Source organism: Tenrec ecaudatus, chromosome 12 (assembly GCF_050624435.1).
Source record: "Tenrec ecaudatus isolate mTenEca1 chromosome 12, mTenEca1.hap1, whole genome shotgun sequence".
In the NCBI taxonomy this organism is placed as follows: domain Eukaryota; kingdom Metazoa; phylum Chordata; class Mammalia; order Afrosoricida; family Tenrecidae; genus Tenrec; species Tenrec ecaudatus.
In genome coordinates, this window is record NC_134541.1 from 24,470,561 (window position 1) to 24,492,192 (window position 21,632).

General features: G+C 49.3%; 1 long non-coding RNA gene across 1 annotated transcript; it reads left to right on the forward strand.

Annotated features, from left to right (window-relative positions):
- The first annotated feature begins 9,437 nt into the window (after positions 1-9,437).
- Positions 9,438-19,588, forward strand: LOC142422381 (uncharacterized). The gene is made up of 4 exons (XR_012779084.1): positions 9,438-10,044; positions 14,070-14,277; positions 16,243-16,377; positions 19,375-19,588. It is a non-coding gene; the product is annotated as an uncharacterized LOC142422381 (long non-coding RNA).
- Positions 19,589-21,632: the final 2,044 nt, after the last annotated feature.

The window sequence follows — 21,632 nt, forward strand, 5'->3', positions numbered from 1 at the left end:
AAGGACAATGTCCCAAACCTAGATACCCGGGATGATTGCTCGCCTCTAAATATACTTAAAACCACGGAGCTTGAAACAGGTGAGCTTTATGCTGTGGAAATTACATCTCAAGAAAGCTGTTTAAGATAAAATACAGGGAAACTGCATCTTTATTCCATTCTACTGAGCATTGGTTTTTCTCATTACTGATTAAAAAGTCTTCTTTTTTAAGGTAATAAGACATAAACCTCCTCTCCTCAGGGATCAACTAGCCTGACTCTCTCTCCCTCTCTCTCTTTTTAATCACTGTAAATATTTTGCCTCTTCTGGAACTTTGGTTAAATGGAACCAGACATCTCAGGGACTTAGAATAACAAAGGTTTCTTTCTCTGGCCCCTTATTGGTGCAAACAGGTCAGCTCAAGGGAACTGACAAAAAGGCTGGTGGTTCTAACCTACCCCAAGGTACCTCAGAAGAAAGATCTGGTGATCTGCGTCCTAAAGGTCACAGCCATGAAAATTCTCTGGAACACAGCTCTGCAATGGCGGCTGGTACAACTTCTGTGTATGACTGGCACTCAGGGTCTCCCCTCCCCTTCCAGCCTTCATCACTGTGGCAAGAAGTGTTTCCCTCCTACCAGGGTTCAATATTGCAATATTACAATTTTTTATTTTTTGCAGCACTGCAAAATTGAAAGATTCTATGGGTAAAATGAAATGTGCAAAGACCTAGAATTGAAAATCCAAAAGGGAAGACATGTTCAGGATATCTTAAAATAAAAAAACTCAAGAAAAAAATGCAAGCCTCTAGTTGAAATATTGAAAGATTCTATGGGCAAAATATTGAATGATGCAGGAAACATCAAAAGAAGATGGAAAGAATACATGGAATTACTGTAACAAAAAGAACTGGTCGACATTCCGCCATTTGAGGAGGTAACTTATGAACAAGATCCAATGGTACAAAAGGAAGAAGTCCAAGCTACACTGAAAGCATTAACCAAAAACCAGGCTCCAGGAAGTAATGGAACACCAATTGAAATGCTTCAACAAGTTGGTGAAGCACTGAAAGTACTCATTTGTCTATGCCAAGAAATTTGGAAAAGAGCTTATTTGGCCAAGAAGAGATCCATATTTTTACCCATTCCAAAGAAAGATGACCCAACAGAATGCTCAAATTACAGAAGAATATCACTGACAGCACAAGCAAGTAAAATTTTGCTGAAGATCACCCAACAATGGTTGCAGCAGTATATTGACAGGGAGCTGCCAGAGGTTCAGGCTGGGTTCAAAGGAGGGCTTGAAACAAGGGATATTATTACTGCTACCAGCTGGATTGTGATTCAAAGCAGAGACTCTCAGAAAGATGTTTATCTGTGCTCTACTGAGCATGGCAAGGCATTCAGCTGTGTGGGCCATACCAAGCCATGGATAACTTTGAGAAGAACGGGAATTGCGGAATACTTCATTGTGTTCCTTCAGAACGTGTGCCCGGATCAAAAGGCAGTTGTGCAGATGCAAGAAAGCCATCGCGCCTGGTTTCCGATCAGGAAAGTGTGTATCAGAGTCGTATGCACTCACCATACTTATTCCGTCTGTGTGCTGAGCACATCATCAGAAAAGCTGGCTGGCATGAAGAGGTATGTGGGCCTAGGATCCGAGGCAGTCTTACTAATGAGCTGATGACACAACCTCGCTGGTTGAAAGTGAGGAGGACTTGAAGCATTTGCTCAAGAATTGCAGCCTTCCGTCTGGATCACAGTTCAATGTAAAGAAGACCCAAATCCTCACAGCTGATTGATAGTTAGCAGCATGATAAATGGAGAAACCGTTGACGTTGTCAAGGATTTCATCTTGCTTGGATCCCCAATCAATGCTCGTGGAAGCAGCAGTCAAGAGATCAAGTGACACAATGCATTGGGTCCATCTGCTGCACAGGACCTCTTTGGAGTACTGAAAAGCAAGGATGGCATTTTGAGGACTAAGGCAGGCCTTATCCAAGCCACGGTGTTTCAGTTGCCTCACATGCATGTGAAAATTGGACATTGAATAAGGAAGACCGAAGAACTGATGCATTTCAGTGGTGGTACTGACAAAAAATCCTGAAAATACCGTGGACTGACAAATCTGTCTTGGAAGAAGTGCAGCCAGAATTCTCCTTAGAGGCAAGGATGGTGTGACTTCAACTCACATGTTTTGAACATGTTATCAGGAAAGACCAGATCCTGGAGGACATCGTGCTTGGTAAAGTAGGGGGGCAGCAAAAAAGAGAAGGGCCCTCAGCACGAGGGGTTGACATATGGTTGCAACAACGGCCTCACACTTAAACTCTTGTGAGGATGGCACAGGACCAGACAGTGTTCTGTTCTGTTGAGCATTGTTCTGTTGAGCATAGGGTCGCTATGAGTCGGAACCAATTTGATAGCACCTACCAACAACAACGAGAGAGAAGCAAATACGTTGTGTTAGTCTAGGTAGACTAGAGATAAAAATTCAGAGACACTCATATGTGTGTAAGAAAGAACTTTATATACAAGAGCAATTGAATATTGAGAAAACGTCTCAGCCCAGTCCAGATCAAGTCCACAAATCTGATATTAACCCATAAGTCCAAAACCAATCTATAAAGTCCTCTTCAGACTCACGAAACACACGCAATGAAGCCAAATGCAGGAAGATCACAGGCCAGTGGGTGGAAAGTCTTGTGGATCCAGTGATGGTGTAAGCTTCTCAGTGCTGGTGTGGGTCTCCACGTGGCTCCTCCAGCTCAGGGCACTAGCATAGATCCCTATGTCTTGTCAGCTGCAATGTCTCCCAGGGAGTGTGTGTGTGTGTGTGTGTGTGTGTGTGTGTGTGTCCCACTTCCAGCGAGCTATTTATCTCCTGACCGAATGAGGTCATCAAGCTGCAACACGATTGACAGGCTAAAACTCCACCCCTTCACTGGTCTCACATTGACGCCAGATTGTGTAACTGCCACGTATATGTTTAGCTTGTGGCCTCCATGTTTCCCAAACCAGAGCTCACTTCTCATCTCCTTCTGCTGGACCAAGCAGCAGCCCTGCCACAGCCCCTCCTCTGCTGCTGCATTTCCCACACGCGGCAGCCAGGGCACCACTTTCTTGACTCTTCTACCTGACTGGCCACTTCCCAGTCCCCTTTACAGTCCCCTCCTCTTCTTCACGGCCCCTAAATGATGCAGTGCATGAGGGACCCATCCTTAGATGTCTTCTCCATCACCTACATGTGCATCCTCCAAGGTCTCATTGAGCTTTGGATGCCATTCACTCAGCGAAGGTCTTTCCCCGACTTCTCCATCGGACACCAGACTCCTATCAACTGCCTGCTCCTACCTGGAGTAGGAGGTCCTTGGGAATCTCACACCTAACGCGGATGAAAGCCAAGCTTTCTCAGTCATAGTACACTTGCACCCCTATCCATTTCACAGCTTGCTATAGAATCTATAAATTACCCTCCATTGCTTTTCTGTCACTCCTGTGTCCACTCCATCAAGTCCTGTTGATTTCATACCTTAACTATATCTTGACTCTGTGACAGTGACCACCCTGGTCCAAGTCACCAGTATTTCGCACTTGCACAAGTGCCACAGCCTCCTCGCTGTCTTTCTGCCACCTCCAGTCCACTCCCCTCTCAGCTGCCTTTTGAAAGCATAAATCCACTCACCCTTGCTCTTGGCGACAACGGTCAGGACTCCCTCACTGTCCGTGCCACAATCTGGTCCGTGACAACTTCCCGAGCCCTCTCTTGGTTGCTCCCTTCCCTCTAGCCAAATGTGTTGGTCTGGGTACTTTAGAGAAACAAATCCACCGAAACGCATGTATAAGAGAGAGTTTTATATAAAGGGTAAGTGCACATCAAGAAAACATCCCAACCCAGTGCTGCCCAAGCCCACAAGTCCAACATTAACCCATATGTCCAACACCAATCCACAAAGTCCTCCTCTAGCTCACAAAACAGACGCAGTGATGCCGACTGCAGGAGGAAAGCCAAATCAGTGAGTGTGTAAGCATCTCAGCACTGGCAGGAGTCCCCGCATGCGTGCTCCAGCACCCAGGGCTACATCAGGGTAGGTCCATGTGACTTCTCCTCGGGGATGTCTTGCAGGAAGTCAGCCTTGCCAGCTGAAGCAGGGAACTGGCTAAGGCAGCTGCACCCTGGTCCAACCATCACAAAGCAAGAGACCCGAGAACTTGAAAGGCGAGGCTCACCGAGCCATTTATCACTCTGCCCTTCAATTGACCCCACATGTGTTATCGGCCAGGTTGGCACAATAAACAAACTAACTCACCAAGTTAGACTTGTTTTTGTTTCTCAGCTAACCCACGGCCCTGCCTTAGAACTTTTTGGCACAAACTTAGAATGTGTACAAGTTAATGACTTAAAAACCAAAATTTAAAAAAATGTATTACAGTTTACAGACTAGGTCCATACTGTAGCTGGTACAAACAGATTACTGTCAGTCTACTAACCCAGATATTGATGGTTTGAACACACCCAGAGGGACCGTGGGAGGAAGTCCTGGCCATCTGCTTCCATAACTGTTTCCGCCCGGAAGAGCCCGTGGAACAGTTCTGCTCTGCCACAGCAGGGGTCGCTGTGAGTCAGAGTCAACAAGGTAGGGCTGGATTTGCTGGGTTGACTGTCTCAGCGAACAGTTCTCCATTGTGGCAGCTCCTGCCAGAGGGGCACTAGGGCTGCAGTCAGCCGAAGGCTCCGTTGCACTGGCTGTGGAAAGGGCTCACTCGCTCCTGGCTGTTGCCTAGACACTCAATCAGCTGGACTGCTGACCGGCATGCCCTCACGTGACTTCCCCATGTGACTCGGTCTTCTGACAGCTGGCTTCCAGGAGGGGGTGGCCCAAGAGCCAGAGTTCCAAGGGGGCAGAAGCAGAAGCAGGCAGGGCATTGAGAAGGGCATCTGGATGTTACAGGCTCCATACTCAAGTCAGGCAACCACTGGATGGACTCCAGCCACCAACCTCCAGGTTAGTAAGTGAGCGCCCACCATCTGCACCACGAGGGCCCAGTCCAAGGCTGCCGTTGGGGTCGTGCGGCAGTTACATGATCTACTGTCAACTTGAGAAGGGGGAGGAGTCTAACCTGTCAAGCAGATTACAGCATGATGACCTCATTTGGGGGCGCAAAGGATATAAATAGCTCACTAGAGGCCAGATACACGTACACTCCCTGAGAGATATTCCTGTTGAGAAGCCACATAGAGCTACACTGATAGAGCCAGAGCCTTGGAGCTGGAGAAGCCACATGGAGACCCATGGCAGCGCTAAGATGCTTCCACCACCACTGGATCCACAAGACCTTCTACCCACTGGCCCGTGATCTTCCTTCATTTGGCATCATTGCATGGCTGTGTCAGTCTAAAAAGGAGTTTATAGATTGGTATCAGACATATGGGGTAATAGCAGACTTATGGACTTGATCTGGACTGGGCTGGTATGTTTTCTTAATGTGTAATTGTTCTTTGATACAAAGCTGTCTCTTACACATATGCAAGTGTCTATGAATTTGTTTCTCTAGTCAACCCAGACTAACACAAGTCTTATAACTGAGGATGGAAGGAACACAAACGTGACAACAGTCAAAGGTTTCTGAATGCACAGTGACCAGCAAAAACTTCAAAACTAAACGCATAACGAATCCACGGTGTTTCTGGCCGCCCCTGGGCATGTTACGAAGTTCTTGAATGGAAAGAGGTCAAGAGTGGAGCATTGAAGCAGCCCTGGCCTAGCCAACCCAAAGGTCTAGACTAAGGGGTGCTTTTAAGCCACTCGTGCATGGCGTCGTTGGTTACGCAGCACTAAACAACGGGGACACAGCACAGTCCTGACCAGAGCCGAGGAACACAGCGGCACTTGCTCTCTTGGTGGGGTATGGCAAGTCACTCTGCAAAAGAGCTATTGGGCTGGGAGATGCCCCATCGCTGGGCATGCAGTCTGCCAGTAGGTTTTGCCTTGTCACTCAGACCTGCAATTCCACAGCGCCGGGACCACCTCCCTGTCCACCCCACCAAGGAAGTCACTCTATGTCTCATCAGCTATTGTCATTTAAGTCCTGGCCTGTCACCAGCCCCTGGTCACATCCTTGTATAGTAGATCCTCCTCCCCCCTCCCCACCCCTACTCCCTGCGAGTCGAGGGCTCCCTGAGAGCAGAGACTTGGTCTGACTCTCCTCAAGCGAGGACTGCGTGGCCCTGCCGCGCTCACACACCTCCTGGACAATTGACTGAGCTGCCTGAGGGAGCCCTGTCCTGGGGGACCACAGAGAGGTGGGCCTGGTGGGAAGGAGTAAGCCCTTTGGTAATGGAAGGGTCCTCCCAGCAGGGATGTGTGGGCTGGAGGAAGACTTTCAGCCCCCAAAGAGAGGCTGGCTGCTGCTCAGGCGGCACCTCCACCCTGCTCAGGGTCAAGCCTGGGACAGCATCCTCTTTCATCTGGCAGTTTAATCCATCCATTAACAGAGGGGGCGGGTGAGGAAACAAGCCAGGATTTATGGCTCCGGGGTAATGTTTACCGCCATCCCTAATCTTATCGCTCTCCATGCTTCCCTCCGCTAGGCTCTGCTTTCAGAGAAAGGCCAGGACAGTTATTTCTCCTCCCCAGCTGCCAGAATTAGCTGCCGAGTCACATTCCCTGGCAGAACGCCTGGCTCCCCTGAGGGTGCTGGGTAGGTGGGCAGGCGCTTGAGGGTGGTCGCTCTCTGCAGCAAGCCTTCCTTCGAAGGCTCCCCACTGCCCAAAGTGGTGGTTGTCTCTACAAGGACAGACTGTCCCTTGAAAACAGCAGACAAAGCAACACGTCCTGACTGCCGCTTGCTCTGCACCTCGACTCAGGACCGGACGGCCTGATGCCCGCATCATCTCATGCTGCACACGCCGGTGGTCGCCCCGTTTCCAAGGAGGTCAATGGCTCCCACCACAGGCAAAGCCAAACACGAACACAAAGGCGAGGCATCTGTTCCCCTCTGCGGTGATCCCCTGTGCTGTCCAGTGGCATTGCGCTCGGAAGCAGGGCGCCAGGACTTTCTTCTGCGGTGTCCCTGGGTGGCTTGGCAGTCCAGTGCTTCGCCATCTGCACCAAACTGGCTTAAACCCACGCCAGCCCACGTGACACAGCTGGCGGGGACCTCCTGAGACACCGTGCTCTCTGGCTTGGTGGTGTGTTTTTGTCATTCCGGTTTTTTTCTGGTGAACCTTCACGTGGCCCCTTCATGGCACAAGGCAGAGCCGTGGAGCCGCTGGAGCATGGTGTGGGTGGGTGGGGACGCCTCCCCAGCTGAGGCAGCTCCCCCAATCACTGAAGCCTGAAGTCTATAATCGTCCCCATGGGGAGGCCAAGGAGGCCTTGTGGATAAGCCCGGAGGCATGGCCTTGTTGCTTTCCAGCTGTTTGACCCTGGACCTGGATTTCCTATCTGCACAAGGGCGTCAACAAGTAATCCTGCTTTCTCAAGGTTAAGGCCAGTCTAAACAAGATGGTGTCAGGAAGGGTTATCAACTCGGCACCCAGGGGGTGCTCCAGAGATAGTGGATGGGGTCACCAACACTCTCTGAGGCTCGGGGTGACCTCTCATCACCTCCCCCTGGACCCTCAGCCTAGCAGACCCGTCAACTTCTGTCCCAGATCCCACCGGGGGACACGAGCTGCTCCCCTCGCCCTGGGGCATCTCAGGCAGATGCAGAGAGGCACGGCTGCTGATGAATCTGCCGGTTTCCAGCATGCTCCCTTCCAAGGGCACTGCCGGACAGGTGCCGCCCGAGGCCTGGGCCCCAGCTGGCAGCAGACCCAAATGCTGGCCGCTAGATAGCTGTAATGCACTGTGCCTCATGCTGGCGACAGTACCTGCTGCTCCCCACCCCCTTCTCCTGTCAGGAGGCCTGGGCTCTGAGGCTAACCCTTCCCTACCCAGTCCCAGGGAAGCAGAGAGGAGCACGGTTTGGGTGTGTGGGTTGAACCGGAGTGGGGGAGTGGGAGGGGCCGTATTGATTACTCCTGCATAACCAACGACCCCCAAACTCCGCAGCTGGCATAAGAAAGAACTACAATCTCTCCATTTCTGGGAGTCGCTTAGTGGGGGAGTTCGGGCTCACCCTTTTCCACGTGACTGCAATCAAGTTACGGTTGCTAACTACTAACTGGATTAGAACTGAGCCCGAACCCACTCCCCTAGGTAAGCTGCACCCCAGGCCGCCCGGCCTGAAATTTGCCACAAGGCTGGCTCAGAGCATGGCAGTCTGTGAGGAGAGCGAGATGCCAGCCTAAGAAGGTTTCCTGAACATGTCACACTCACCTCTGACACTTGCCCCTGGGTAGCTGCAAGTCACTAAGTCCAGGCTACACTCAGAGGAGAGGATTACAGAAGGGCGTGAAGACTAGGAAGTGGGGTCCCTTAGAAGCTGCCCACCACAAGATCCTGCAGGTCTAGCCATGGTGAACCCAGAGCCCTAAGCCCGACTAGCCTTCAGGCGCACCAGGAAGTCAGAGCTGGCCTTCACACCCTGCCCGCCCACCCCTAGATGCTCTCTCTGTCCCCAAGATCTGTTGATTCAAAGTCCTAGCTAGCTCACAACCACGACCACTCACTCTCTCTTGGCAGCCACCAGCCTGGCCAGGCCCCTATGGGGTCTCACCAGCATCCTCTCTTCGGCAGCCCCCTGCATATACTGTTTGTCAATCAAACCATCGTGACCTACGTGGGTTTTCATCGCTGCTTTTCGGAAGTAGACCACCAGGACTTTCCTCCTAGTGTGTCTGTGTCTGGAAGCTCTGTCAAAAACTATTCAGCCTCTGAGCAGCACACCAGCCTCCGCGGTCAGAGGGGCAGAGTGCTCGGGGCATGCACTCTGTGGGAATCCATGTTTCCTGCGTGTAAGGCGAGGAGAATTCTACCTCTGAGCCTCCGGGGCCCACCCCAAGGGTGACCAGGGCGTGACGGAGTGAAGCGGAGCAGAGAAGCATCTCTGGGCGAGGTTACTATGAGTCAGAGGCCAACTCCCTGGCAGCTGCCACCAAACACCACCACGACCAGCCTTCATGGTTCAGCTTGAGTCACTTCCTCAGAGAAGGGTGTCTGTCCACAGTCCACTAGGTTTGGTCTCTACTCATGGCCCTGGCTCATGTGTCCTGGCACAGTGCTCCCAGGCGGGACTCTTTGGTCACTGTTGGCCCCAGACTGAGAGCACCAGGAGGGCAGGGACTGTGTCTGGGTCCTCATGCCTACTGCCAGTGGGGGCTTAGGAACATCCACTGAATAAAAGAACCCCAGAAACATAAAGTCCTTGTGCAGAGGGTAAAACCACGGCTTTGAAAACATACACTCCTTGCAATCCCAGGATTCCAGAGCTCAAAGGGGTTCTGGGAACCAGCACACCAAACTTGTTTTCAGAAGAGGAGAACTGAAGTCCAGGCATAGGGCAAGGCTCCCCACCAGGATGGGAAGCTAGCCTCTGGGTGACCTCCTGGCCCTCTCATGTGCCCTTTTCCATCTGTCACAGTCCCACCTGTCTCCTGCCACCACTGCCTCTATGGGATGCGGACAGACAGCCTCCATCAGCCCCGGATTCTGGTTCTGAGACTGCAAGCCACCGACAAAGCCTCCCTCCTGGGGTTTTCTCCTTGAGCTGGGACAAGCGGAGGTGGGCCAGGAGCACCCAAAACAAAATAAAATAAAACGAACTCACTTTCATCGACTCGATGCTGACTCATGATGACATCCTCGCCCCTCCCCCCTTCGAAGGTTTCTGAGACGGTAACTGTTTACAGGCACAGAAAGCCCAGTCTTTCTCCCTGAGCTGCTGGTGGTCTCAAACTGCCGACCATGCGAGTGCAGCCCAACGCATGACCACTACACCACCAGAAGCGCCTGGCGGGCTACAAACGGTTTCAGCCACTAACTGAAAGGCTGATGGTTGGAGTCCCCCCAGAGGTGGCTCCGAAGACAGACCTGGCAGTGTCCTTCCGGAAGCCCAGCCCCTTGAAGCCCAAGGAAGCACAGTGGGACTCTTCCACACCGTGAGTCAGAACTGCCTTGAAGGTAACTGTGTGCTTGTTGGTCTGTGACAAGTATCCAGTCCCGGCTGGCCTGCCAAGCAGCCTTTCATCCAGAGCCTAATTCAGAAAACCTTCCCTGGGGGCGGCTCCCAGCTGGCATCCTAGACCGCCTGAGCTGTCCTAGGCCAGGCTGAAGGAACTGGGGCCGCAGTGATTAAGTGTTCCACTGCTAATGGAAAGGCTGGCCACCAGTTGCTCCTCACGGGAGCAAGGCCAGGCAGTCTGCCCGTGGGCAATTCCATTCTGTCCTGGAGGGTTAACTCTGAGCTGACCTAGGTGTGTTTTGGGGTGCGCATAACTTTACAGAAGGGGAAATGGGCCAGAGAGGGACAGAGACCTGCCGGGATCTCGCAGGGAACCCATGGCAGAGGGCGACCACAGCCCTGTCTGCATCACAGTAGCAGAACCAGATTCACTTGGAGGGTCCCTATAGGTTCTGGTCCTGGGCTAACAGAGGAACTTCTTCGAACAGCGATGCCAACACCGACTGTGTTTACTATGGTCACAGCTCCTCTAGGACAGCAAAAGTCAGCCAATAGTCCAGAAAGATTCCGATCCGTTGTCAATATTAAAGAATCAAGGGGTTAAAAATTTTTTTTTCGAATAAAGCCAGGTTTGTAGCTTCTCTTAGAAAACTCAGACATTCCTGCCTGCTGAAAGGAGCTGTCTGCTGAGGCGCTTTCCTGGCCAGAGCTGGCCAAAAGCTCTCTTTCCACGTCCCTCCCAGCCCATGGAGGCAACTTGAGCTTGTCACCCCCATCCTACTGGACCTGAGGACCCCCAATAACTCAGATGCTCCCTGCCCCCATCAGCGGTCCCCCCAACCTCCCTTTGCTGCCTCCAAAGGAAAGCAGTGAGCTGGCCAAGAGCTGCGGGTGGGAACCAGATGCTTCCATCTGAATCACAGCTGCCTTGAATCCCCGTGCCAGGGGGCTGCAGAAAGTTCTTGGAAAAGTGGAGTGAAAAGACCAAGGAATTTTTCCACAGATCGCATGACAAGCCCTCTCACATAACAGGTCGAGCTGTCATGTAAATATAGAGCCTAATAAGCTTTTATTGCCTTTTAACCAAAGCCGGCTTGCACTCAAAGACAGATAAGAAAGGAACTCCTTTTTCCGTTTGTTTTCTGAGATGAACTTGTTTGTGGACTGGGAGGGATTTGTGTTTTGTTTTTAAAGAAACATACTCGATGTACATACACAGCCTGTCTCAAGAAATGAAATCAACAATAGCCTGTTAAGCCAGTCATATATGTGGTTCTTTTTCTCCCTCACCCCACCATCCTCCCCCTCCCTGCTCAGTAACTTATCCCTCCCCCTCCCTACTCCAGCCCCTGTCCCTGACCTCCTCTTAATCATCAAATTCTTATCTATGGGTGTATAAACCACATATCTTTTCCTTTATTTTGGCTATGACAATAGTGTTATTAAGTATGTATCTTTGTAAGACTGACTGAGTTTGCAAAGCATAATCTTCTCTAGCTTTCTCCACATCTTGCAGCGGTCAAGAGAGTCGACATTGTTAATTTTTATTATTGATGAACGATAATCCAGAGCTTGTTTATCCATTCCTCCATAATTGGGGTAGAAAGCAACTCTTGAGAAAGACTTCAGACCCTCGAGCCACAGGAATGGCATACAAATCCTGTCATCTTCCAGCCCCGGGGCAGATCGCAAAAGAGGAGTGTGGAGATTTGTCTTGGGGTTCAGAGCTGTAACAAAAGGCCCTTCCAGGACAGGCCAGGCTGGGCGGACTATTGACCTTGGCAGGAGCTTTCACCATTACCTGTGTTCCATGACTCCTGGAGGGGCTCAGAGAAACGGCGGGCTTCATCAGAAGTCTGGGCAGGCACTCTTGACAAATGAAAATCCTGGCAAGCTGCAAGCCTTGGAACTTTGAAATAGGAATAGCTGTGTTCATATCAGGCTTTATCAATAGTCAAATTGTTAGGTAGCTTAGCCTAGGGAATTGGGAAGTCCATTACGCATGCCCAGGAGAGCCAGCAAACGACAAAAGCTGGATTTTCCCGCCGGTGGGCTTGGATGGACGTTACACCTGGAGCAGCCCACCTGGGCCAGGTGATTGCAATTCAGCCAATGGGATCGACCTGGGGTCATTCACCACACCTCCCCCGGAACCCTTGAAAAGGCAGGGACCGGAAGGGAGAGCTCTCTTGGGCTCTTGGTCTCCTCTTGCTTGGGTGGTCTAGTCGTCTTCGTGGGAGGGGAAAGATCCTTGCGTGTCCCGGAGCAGTCTCTGCCAGGCCGCAAGGTCAAAGGAATCCTATGGGTGCCGTGTAAAACCTGATGCTTCTTTGAACTTTCATTAAATTCACTTGGATCACGAGCCCGGCTTCGGCATGAAATCTTTCTCGCGCGGAGCCAAGGACCGAGGATGAGATTTAGGCCGAAGAGAGAAACCTAACAAAATCACTACACCGACAGAAATAGGAGCGTCCAGAACCATTGGATCTCGGAAGGGCCCTCATCTGATTCGTCTAGTCCCAATCTCTCAATCCAAAAGCCTGGTACACCACCCCAGACCAGAAGGGCCAGCCAGTGTGTCTGGGGAAACAAATCTTCCTGATGGTGGACACAGAGCTCTCCCAACTGAAGCTTCCTTTTCAGTCTCTATTTTTCTCCAGATGAGAACTCAGTGTTTACCCCCACCTTTATCCGCAGGTATGAACACCAGCAAACTTGCCCTCGCCTTCTGCAAGCTAAACGGTTTCAGATCACCCATCCATGCCTCAGAGGAGGTGGTTTTAAGGTCTGGCCGCCCTCAGCTGGCCGGAGTCTCTTTTCAGCCTCTTCTTAAAATAGCCATGGACTTTTGCAGAAGATATACTGCTCATTCCAGAATCTCAAGGCCGAGTCCAGCTGGGCCATGTCTCCGGCTCATGCTACCCCTGCAAAGTTGATCCACAGATAGTTCTGGGTCACCAAGCACTCACAGGGCCCAGCTGACTTTAGCAGTGTTAACTCGTTCTGTCCCCATGGTGTAGGGACCATGGGCTCATAGTAACCCCCATGCACAACAGACCAAAACACTGCCAGGTCCTGGACCGTCCTCAGTGTGATGGTCTGAGCCTATTGGTGAAGCCCCTGTGTGGATCCGTCTGGTCAGCGGCCTTCCTTTTTCTCTGAACCTCCACTTTACCAGTCTCTCCTGATAGCATGTCTGAAGTGATGAAAAATCCTCCCTATCCTATTATGTAGGGGACAGCCTCCCCACAACCGAATGGGTCTAAGGGGCGGGTGTGTAATTGAGGGGTCAATTAAAGAGACATCAGACAAGATGAAGCATGCCAGGGCTCACCTTCTTCCATGATAGCCAGCACCAGAATGAAGCCATACTGTATTGACTCATAGACTTAAATAATCCCGGGCAAGCAAGCCAAGGCAAGCTCTTATGTAACAGGAAGGGGCTGTACTAGAGGCCGACACGTAGCAGTAGGGGGATGAGCTAGGGGTGTCATGCAATAGGAAGGGGTGGTCCTGGTGGTGCATATGTGACAGGAAGGCACATACGCAACAAGATGGGCGGGTTCCAGGGTCCAGGCTCACCTTGGTTGTCTCTGAGGTCTTTGAACTCTTCTCTAGGGGAGTAACCTGTCAACCTTATCAGAAGGGAGTGGGCCCTGCTTAAGGTGGGACAGACAATAGGGTCTGATTGCTCCTGATGCCAGACAATCTTCAGGCTGAGTGCCTTCAAGCAGTACACAAGCAAGACTATCGTGTGCACCCATGTGCTCAGCGTTTGCAAACAGCACCTTACATTTTGCATCTTTATGGGGGGGCACCATGCAGAATAACTTTTACTTAGGAGAAGGTGAGTGGGGCTCATCTCCAACTCATGTATGTGAAGGTTTCCTCCACGGGAGCCTTGACCTCCCAGACTCCTTAACATAGAAATGTTGAGAGTCTGTCTGCATACACTCCCTTCCCAGTTCTGTCTCCCACACTTTATTATATGATCAGAATCTCTTATTATCTCCCCATTGCTCAGATGATGCAACTAAGACACGGGAAAGTGAAGCAACTTGACCAAGCTTCCCATTAAGTGATGAACCTGGGACCTGACCCCAGAAAGTAATCATCCCTTCAGTGCCTCTCTGCGCAGCTAGATCTGAAAGCACACCGTCTTCCTGGCAGATAGTCCCAGGCCAAGATCCGAAGTGATTTGCCCAATGTCACATGGCTCTACGGCGATGAAGGTAGGACTTCAAATGGGTTCCCAACTCCGAACTGTGTCCTAGCTAGTGCATGCTGGGTGCGCTAATCTGACTCAGTTGAAGTGGGGACAAATCCTTGAGAATAGCAATGCCACAGAGATCCCATCCAGGGAAGCGAGCTGCATCTGGCCTGGCTTGGAGCCCATGTGTATAGCATGTGACACCTCACAGTGGGTGCCTGGGCCAGGGGGAGGAGAGACTTGAGCCTGATATTGGCAAGAAGTATGTGCCTACCTTGCTTGTGGGGTAACCCGGCATTCTGCGTGCCCTCAACAGGTCAGGCTGTCACGGATTGCCTGAGCCTACTTTCCACACGTATTTGCTTAAGCTGATGGGCACCGCTTAGCCGCTTAGTTAAACTTCAACAGCAGCTCAACAAGTTCTTCTTTTCACCAATTTTAGGCTGAGTCTTCTGGCCACAAAACAATCTCTACCCTTGTTCTCGCTCCTGGCAACTCTGAGCTTTTCGGGTTTCACTCACACAGCCAGGAGAATACAGCATAACCCTCTCCCTGAGATTACAGACGTGGGGGGCACAGCGGATCAGTAAACATTCCCTAGGCTCCAGAGTTGGCACACAGTCGTCGGCTCTCACACTCAGATCTTTCAGTATTCAAGGGACAAGGCGGATGTCCCTGGAGAGTAACAGAATGTTGTCTTTTAAAACAGTCTATTGTTTAAGCTACCTTTACTTTAGATAAGCTAGGTAAATGATGATATGCATTGCCTGAGTTCAACAAAATCTTGCTTTACCCAAACTTGAAGAATTGCTCCCCCCTTTTGAACCTCAGTGTCCTCTTGCATAAAACAAGGGCGCTGGGTTTTCTGTCTCTAGCATTCTCGCACAAGCAACCCAGCAGGTACTACCATCTTAACAACAGTAAGCCTTGCCCATCCACGAATATGGTATGACTTTCTGTTTACTTAGATAGTCCTTCATTTCTTTCAATGATATTTTGAAGTTCTCAGAGTAAAAGGCTTATTGTTCAATACTTACTTTCAATTGCTTCCTTCTTTATGATGCTGTTGTGGGATTCTCGTCCCGATTTCATTTTCCAATCATGCATTGCTAGTGTGTGGAAGTAGCATTGGTGTTTATTGACATGCTGAGCATTTACGCTTCAGCTTTACTCGACTCATTCATTAGTTAGTTTTAAAAGTGGATTATTATTATTTTTTTAGTCATTTTATTGGAGGCTCATACAACTCTTATCACCATCCATCCATCCATCCATTGTGTCAAGCGCATTTGTACATTTGTTGCCCTCATCATTCTCAAAACATTTGCTTTCCACTTGAGCCCTTGGTATCAGCTCCTCATCCCCCCACCCCCGCCTTCCCGCATCCCTTCCCTCATGAACCCTTGATAATTTACAAATTATTATTATTTTGTCATGGCTTACACTGTCCGATGTCTCCCTTCACCTACTTTCTTGTTGTCTGTCTCCCAGGGAGGAGGTTATATGCAGATTCTTGTTATCGGTTCCCCCTTTCTACCCCACCTTCCCTCCACCCTCCCAGTATCACCACTCACACCACTGGTCCTGAAGGGATCATCCGTCCTGGATTCCCCATGTTTCCAGTTCCTGTCTGTACCTGTGTACATGCTCTGGTCTAGCCAGATTTGTAGGATAGAATTGGGATCATAATAGAGGGAGGGAGGAAGCATTAAAGAACTAGAGGAAAGTTGTATGTTTCATCATTGCTACACTTCACCCTGACTGGCTTGTCTCCTCCCCGGGACCCTACTTTAAGGGGGTGTCCAGTTGCCTACAGATGGGCTTAGGTCCCTACTCCGCACTCCCCCCCATTCACAATAAAAATGGACTTTTTAATAAGAGGAGTTTTAGGGTTACAGAAAAGTTGTGCAGAGTTCCCAGATGTCCCCTTTATCCTTTCAACACTGCTTCTCCCCTTATTGGCATCTTGCACTGTCCTCGCCCTTAGCAGCCCAAGAGTTGGCCCCAGCGCATGGTGCAGAGCTGCTCCATTGGGTCTCCTGAGCTGTCGTCTTTCTGGAAGCTGCTCGTCTCGTCTTTCTCCTAGGGAGCTGCTACGTGGGTTCAAACCACGGACTTTGAGGTTAGTGGCCACTTGGGCCATCTAAGCACTTCTGATATAGATGTTTAAAATAGACTTTATTTTTCTTAGAACAGTTCTAAGTTTACAGAAAAAATACATTCATAAAATACAGACTTCCCTTTTCACCCCTACACATAGCCTCTCCTATGGTTAAAATCTCGAATTAACGTGATACATGGGTTACGAACTCTGAGCCAATGTCACCACATCAAGGAACGCTGATGGCTTAGTGGTTGCGAGCTGGGCGGCTAACCTCGAGGTCCACAGTTCAAAACCACCAGCCTCTCTTTGGAGAAAGTCGGGGTTTTCCACTCCCTTGAAGAATTACAGTCCCAGCTCACGAGGGCAGCTCTACCCTGTCCTCGAGGGTCCCACGAGTCGGCATCCCCTCGATGGCAGTGAGCTTGGTCTGGCTGGCTGTCACTCACTACATCCCATAGCTACTTCAGGGTTCGCTCGTTGTGCTTATAGATCCACGGGTTCTGAGAAATGTAGAATGTCGTGCATCCGCCATTATGGTATCATACAATGGAGTCCTGCCCTTCCCATGCCCTTCGTCATGTCTCCCACTCCTCCATGAAGCACCGTGTCTGTAGCTTTGCCTTTCCCGGAGGACGATATAATTGTATCACAAGTATGCAACTCTCCCAGACTGGCTTCTTTTTCTTAGCAATATACATTTGAGCCCCCTCCATTTCTTTTTGCCGTGTGATTGCTCGTTTTCATCATGGAACTATACACGGTTGTATGGAAACACCCGTTTGTTGATCCATTCACTTATTGAAAGGCATCTTGGTTGCTCCCAATTTGGGGCCGCTACGAGTAAAATCGTTATAAACAAAAAATTTTTTTTAATTGTTATAAGCATTTATGTATAATTTTTTTCGTATGAACTCATTTGGATAATTTCCGATGGGGTGCAAATGCTGGATCCTCTGGTAAGTCCACATTTAGCTTTTGCAAGGAACTGCTAGGCCACCTTGCAAAGTCGCTGGACCATTCCGCCAGCATTTACTGTTCTTATGTGGAGTTTAGTCATTTTAATACGCATGCACCGATAGCTCATTATTGTTTTAATTTTCAATTTGCATTTTAATGGGGTTGGTGTGCTTTAAAAGTGAGTTTGTATCTTTTGGATAAAATCCCGCATTTTGTTTATATTGGGCCTGCATCAGAATTGGAAGAAGGCTCATTAATGATCTGAGATACATGGAGGCCACAGCCTTGCTTGCCAAGGCTGCAGCCTTCGGAGTTACACCTGAACATAAGACAAAAAACAAAAATCCTCCCAGCGGGACAAAGAAACAGCAGTGCGGTAGATTCCGAGGAAATCCAAGTTGTCAAGGATTTCATTCTCCTTGCTAAACAATCAATGCCCGTGGAAGCAGCAGTTAAGACCTCACACGGCGCATTATATCGGACAAATCTACTGCAAACAACCTCTCTTGTGTGTTGAAAAGCAAAGATGTCCCTTTGAGGACCGAGGTGCCCATGACTGAATCCACGTTGTTTCCCATCACCTCATCTTCATCTTCCTTCAGAAGCTGGGTGAGGCAAGAGGCAGGCCAGGGAATCAACGGATTTGAATTGCGGTGTTGGCAAAACACCTCGATCCCTTTCAGAACACTGGGTGTTGACAGCCTGGCGCCATCTAGTTCTGGTCTCAGGGTCGTGAGGACTGATGTTCCCCTAGTCCATTAAGCCCATTGCACTAATTGCTTCCATGTGTCTTGGCGTTCCGTCACTCTTCTTTCCTGTGGACAGGGAGAGACCACAGGTTTCCCCTTAGATGGCCATTCACGAGCTTCTCAGACCCCAGTAACTACTCACAAAGTAAGATGTAGAATATTGTCTTTGTAGGCTGTGTTTTGCCCATTGACCTTGGTATCCGCTAAGAGCATAATCCTGCCTGGGGCCCCAGGTCAAGTGACCCATTCCTTCCAGGTGTTTGGCTTTTTCCAAGTTTTCTTGACTTTGCCCGGCTCCCTGTAGGCTCCACCATATTCATAGGATAGGTTTGTGGGCATACTCCTCCCCTCCCGCCCACACCTGTCCAGTCTCTCGTGGAGCACGGTTCTTTGAGAATTGTGTATACAATACCACTCACCTCTCTCACTCTTCAACTCCTTCCATTGTTCTCCCTCCGCCTCCATCATTTTTGTCAACTTCCCTCTGTGGATTGGTTTCCCCTCCACTCAGGTTAATGCAGGTCGGTTCTTTAGCCAGCGACTCCCCTCCCTGACTTGCCCCTGGTCACACCCAAGGTTATTTCTTTTCCCTGAAAACCTTCTGTGTTAGTCTGGGTAGACTAGAGGCACAAATCCAGGGAGACTCATATATGTCTAAAAAAGAGCTTTATATACAAAAGCAACTGAATACTGAGAAAACATTCCAGCCCAGATCAAGTCCATAAGTCTGATATTAGCCCATATGTCTGACACCAATCTCTAAAGTCCTCTTCAGGCTCGTGCAACCCATGCAAGGACGCTAAATGCGGGAAGATCATAGGCCAGTGGGTGGAAAGTCTTGTGGATCCAGTGGCGGTGGAGACTTCTCAGCATTGGCAGGGGTCCCCATGTGGCTCCTCCAGCTCCAGGGTTCTACTGTGTGTCTTGTCAACAGGAATGTCTCACAGGGAGTGAGTGTGTTCTGCCTCCAGTGAGCTGTGGCACCTCCAAATGAGGTCATCAAGCCACAACCTGATTGACAGGCCAGACTCCACTGCTTCAAGTTGACAGATTATGTAACTGCCACACCTTCTCTTGACTTTGTACACTAGTGGTCTCATACAATATCTGTCCTTTTGTGATTGACTAAATTCATGTCATGTTATGAGGTGTTTTGAAGAGTCATTGTTCTTTAATGTTGTCTGGTAGTATTTCAGGCAACTGGAATATGTAGTGACGTGTAGGTCGAGACCCCTTTGGGGGTCGAACGACTCTTTTGCAGGGGTCACCTAAAACCATCGGAAAACACTGATCCTCTTTCTGTTTCCAGGTGGTTCCGCCCACATACAGACATGTCCTCATACGAGTACCCGGTGTGAAGACGGTTACCCATGCTACACCATGCTTCAAGACAAAATTTCATTTGTGTGTAAAAAAAATGTATTTGTTTGTCACTAGAAATAAAGATTTAACTATATATAATTACTTATTATTTTTGTGATTAATCACTATGCTTTAATGATGTTCAATTTGTAATAATAAAAATACATCCTGCCTATCAGATATTTGCATGACAATTCATAACAGTAGCAAAATGACAGTTATGAAGTAGCAACGGAAGTGTATGAAAGCATCCTGGCATCAGGAAGGTTGGGAACCACTGTCCTAGAGTTAATTTAATCCCACTATGGCCAGAGTGCCCCCTAGAGGCAGGGATGCCAAGACTTCGTTTTACATACTTTGACATACTGTCAGGAGAGGCCAGTCCCTGGGAAAGGACAGCGTGCCTTCAAAGTGGAGGGACGGTGGGAAAGAGGAAGGCCCTCAAGGCGATGGACTGACACCCTGGCTGCAACACTGGGCTCGCACGCAGGACCTCGCAGTGTTTCTTTCTGTTGTGCATAGATAGGGTTGTTACGGATAGGAGTTGACTGGAGGGGACTTAGCATCAACAACAATGCCGTGACCATTTGGAAGTCTAGCCAACGCTGTGTGTATGGCTAGGTCTTTCCCTTTTGGCTAACTGGGGAAACCACAAGCACTCTCAGACCTGCGTGCACGCTGGAAGAGCTGTGGCCCATTGCTTTGTCTGTCTTTTCTCTGGTCTCGTAGAGCATCATCTCTTGCACTGATCAGAAGTCAAGGGAGGACCAAGGGGCCTCTGCCGGTCTCCCGAGCTCTCTGTGCAGGTACCTCCTCTGCCGCTCCATCCTGCTTTCTCGTCACCCCAACCTTCCTGAACTCTGAGCTCTGTGTCCTCGGCTCAGGGACACCACAAGCCACTGCTTGGCTCCCCACTTCTGTGCTCTCCGTGGCAACTCCCTAAATAACTGGCAGAGCCATCATAAGGTGCTTCCTGTTGGTTTCCCTTCTCTTAGGGCTGCACAGCCCTCTGCTACCGATTGTTTAATAGGTGGAAACAGTTGTTTTATTAAACTATGTGCTTTCCAGTTGGTCTGATGGGAGGGCAATTCCCATAGTAGTTTAATCCATCCATGGGTGGAAATGCAAGTTGCTGCTCCCAAGGTATTTCCATTACTGGTTTATGCTTCAAAATATCGTCTGACTAGTCAGTGGCAATATTCCAGCAGCGATCTTCATTAAAAGCTGGTAGACGTTTACGGCAGACAACCAACCATATTTGGAGTTGCTTCAGGGGTAGGCTTGAGTTTTGCATCTCTACCAGGGAGCCAGGCTCGGCCAGTATTTGTATAAATGTTGATCTGGAAAGAGATCTTCAAGGCTAATCCTAAATGATCAATGCATAATAGATTATTTAAATGAACTTTTAAATTTGCCCTAAGTGCTTTAAGTATACTCAGATTCACAAATTCACTAATTAGCAAAAAACAAAACAACTGAAGTGTAGAAATTAATTGTGTTTACGTTACAAAAATAAAAGTGAGCTGAGAATTAAAGGTCCTCAAATTAATCACATATACACAATCATAATAATAAACAAGCTTATGAGATCACAACCACAAAACTTGGTCTCTAACTGTCCCTTTCATGCACCCTGAAGGCATAGTGGGCTATGTGTAAGATTATGTGCTGACCATGAGGTCAGCAGTTCAAACCCACCAGCCACTCCTTGGGAGAGAGAGGTTTTCTGAGGCAAGTTCTATTCCGTCCTAGGACCAGAATAAGGTTGCTACGAGTCAGAATCCACTTGATGGTTTCTTTTAGAGAAATCCGCAGCAAAACTCCTAACTCCTGACCTTCCTACCTCAGTTTGGGTGAGAGGTGACAAGGGGAATTATGTGGGCTAGACTTCTGAATACCTCCTTTATAAATCGCGCATGTGGTATAACTATGTAGTATCTCTTGGTGCCCATCCACTCCCCAAAAAAGTAAAACCCATCTATTCCAGTCTCTTTTCACATGAGCACTTAAATATATCCACTCATGACGACTGTCCAAATTAGGCTCTCCATAGGTGGGCTCTGACAGCACGGGAGCAGAACGTGGGTCAGAAGTCAAATTCTCAGGAAGTCCAGACTCCCTGGACCAGTGGAGACAATTACTATGAGACTACTTAAGCCTTAGAACAAAAGTATCCTCAGAGGACACCTTTTAACAAAATAACAG